General features: G+C 45.8%; 1 non-coding gene across 1 annotated transcript; it reads right to left on the bottom strand.

Annotated features, from left to right (window-relative positions):
* Positions 1-1,274: 1,274 nt before the first annotated feature.
* Positions 1,275-1,387, bottom strand: LOC146833692 (U5 spliceosomal RNA). The gene has a single exon (XR_014960942.1). It is a non-coding gene; the product is annotated as a U5 spliceosomal RNA (small nuclear RNA).
* Positions 1,388-2,863: the final 1,476 nt, after the last annotated feature.

The raw sequence follows: 2,863 nt of genomic DNA, 5'->3' as shown, positions 1-2,863 counted from the left end.
CTGTCTCCCTCCTCCCCAATCCCGTTCTGCATCGCTGCTTGTCTGTCTCCCTCCCGCGTTGTTGACCTCTTGTGCTGGCTTGCCCTGTCTCCCACGTGCATTGTTGCTTGTCCTGCTTCCCCTGCACCGTTGTTGCATGCCTGGTCCCCGTGCCCCCTCTCACATTGTTTCCACATCGTTATTGCTTAGCCCGATTCCATCTCCCACTGAGTTTACATGAGCCATTCCCTCTGCCCCTCCCCCATTGTTGCTTGCCTTGTCCCCCTGCCACCGTCCCCCATCGTTGCTTGTCCCGTACCCCGACATCCTTTTCGCCCTTGTTGCTTGTCCTGTACCCCACCCTTGTTTCTTGCCCAGTCTTTTTGACCCTCACCCCATTGTTGCTTGCCCTTTTCCCCACCTCCTCCTGCCAGAGAACAGAAATCAATCAGACACGGCCAGTGCTAGCCATATCAGGGCGCTATTTTCCCTAAACATTGATAAAGCCAATAGGTCTCGCCTATGCGAGGTCTATTGGCTTTGTCAGTGTCTTTTGCCATGTTGTACAGATGCGTGGCTGCTGTGCAGCATGGTTTAAAATCAAATAAAAAAGCACTGTAAAGCAGCAAGCATTGACCACGTCATCGCACTTTTATGTTTTACATTCAACCATGCTGCACAGCAGCCGCACTGCTGTACCTGGCTAAGAAAAAGCCTAGACAGAGACATTAGATCTCGCATAGGTACGACTTATTGCCTTTGCTAATGCTTGGTTTTTAAGGCACTGGTTAAAAGCCACTTTTCTAGGATCATCGCAGGTTAAGTCTGCAGGACTCGAACCTGATTTGCCCGTTTTAAATTAGGAAGCTAGGCCATGGCATGATTTAAATGCACGTTATACATACATACATATATATATATTTTAATGCACCTTTTGAATTTGAATCACAGAGGCGATTTCAATCAAATCTCAATAATCATGAGATGGATCTTGAAATAAACCCCAGATTGAAAACAGTTATGTGTTTTATTTTCCAATTGATCCTTCTTTATCTGGTGTTCTTTAGCGCTGCGTGTATATAGCAGTAAAGCCTTTCAGATGATAAAGCGATGTATGCGTCGTATGCGTTCTTGGTATATGTCACATGAGAAAACTGTAAATTAAGAAAGTCAGTAAAATTAGTTTCCTAGATCTGGGTTGAATTAGTACTGTACTGTAGAAATATCACAGCGTCACGCTACACAGCATAAAAATCAGTTTAATTCGATTTTCTTTTGTTTACCAGGTAAGGGTCACCCTGCAGAAGCAGGGCTTTCAAAAATCGAGTGAAACTCTTTAATGTTCCTCTCCACGGAAATCTTTAGTAAAAGGCGAAAGATTTATGGGTTTGAAGAGAAACCAGAGTATGAGCATTTCACCGCTTCCCTGTGGCCCCCAGAAACAGCTACCCACAGAATGTTAGAGTGATTTACTCTACTAAGTCCATCGTTGATAACCCTTCAAAATCTAACCAACTCGTGAGAAACTTTGTAAACCGGTACATTGACAAAACACTTCTTGAGCCAATCGATACAAAAGAGGGACGCACTGGTGACACGGACTTATGGGTATGCAAATTTCGTTTTAGGTCACGTGACAGGAAAGGCTGTAACATTTGAGTCGTAATACCACAGTCTCCCAGCTCAAGTCCTAACGTCGGCTCCTTTTACACTTCACATTCTGAATGGTGCAGCGTTCGGAGCCTCGCGCAGGCTTTTGTGAGGCTCGGTGGCTCCCAAGAGGAGGACTTTTACATGCCACCATCAAGGCATGCTGGCTGGCTCATTGATCTTCTTTCCGAGACAATGAACGAGCCCAGTGTGTTTTCTACGTGCAGCCTATAAGGCTGCACCACCTGCTGTAAGAAAACAAGCACTGGCAGAGTGGCAAAATGGTGACCAACGGCTTTGCCAATGCTTTTCCGCAATGTTGTATAGCATAGGCATGATACTGTGCAACATGACCAAAAGAAAACAAAACAATGAAAGCAGCGATGATGTGTGCATTTTGTAGGTGCGTGCGTGCATCATTGCGCATGCGCAATTGCAAAATGAGGCGGGCACCATTGTTTTTTTTATTCACTGAGCCAAAATGGACGGATTAACAAGCATTGAAAATGCAATAGGTCTCGCCTTTGATTAAGTTATAAAGCCACTTGCTTTGCTAATAGTATTGTATCGCAAAGCAAATGGCTTTAACTTAATTAAAGGCGAGACCTATTGCATGTTTAATGCTTGTTTTATCTCCACTCAAGAGGGTGCGTATTTCAACAGGCAACAACCCGATATGTACCTCACGCCCCAGAAATAAAGTTCTAAAGAGCATCATTTCGGGTCGAAGGTGGCGCCGGCCCCCTTTCTCTCTTGCAGTACTGTGGACAGAATGCTTTTCTGTGAGTAACACAGAAGAAAACATTAGTGGGAAAAATCGGAAAGTCCCCTCAACCGCACACAGAGGGGCATCGGCCCCTCGTACACAGATGTATAGGTCTGAGAGGTTCAGCACAAGCTCGACTTAAAAGAATGGGTACGTGGTATCACACGGTATCCAAAGGGGTAGTTATGACCCCCTAAACAGAAACTCCACTCCAGATAGGTGCAGTTATGAGGTAGTCCACAGACGCCATTCGCCTCAGTGAGAGAGGCTCTTCTGAAGCACTCACTGCACGCTTGTCCTCCAAAAGGACAACATTTATGGGGTACACTGAAGCAGCTCCCCCATGGACAGTCCACTATGAGGTATTCAACAGAAGCCCCAGCTCCCACTTTGCAGGGACAGTTATGCGGCACTCAATGAGGGGTAGTTATGAGGTTTCCACAGAACCTTCACCATTCACATCTACAC

Source organism: Triturus cristatus, chromosome 4_2 (assembly GCF_964204655.1).
Source record: "Triturus cristatus chromosome 4_2, aTriCri1.1, whole genome shotgun sequence".
NCBI classification, from domain to species: domain Eukaryota; kingdom Metazoa; phylum Chordata; class Amphibia; order Caudata; family Salamandridae; genus Triturus; species Triturus cristatus.
The sequence above is the reverse complement of the archived record's forward strand: the minus strand, read 5'-3'. Positions and strand labels throughout refer to the sequence as shown.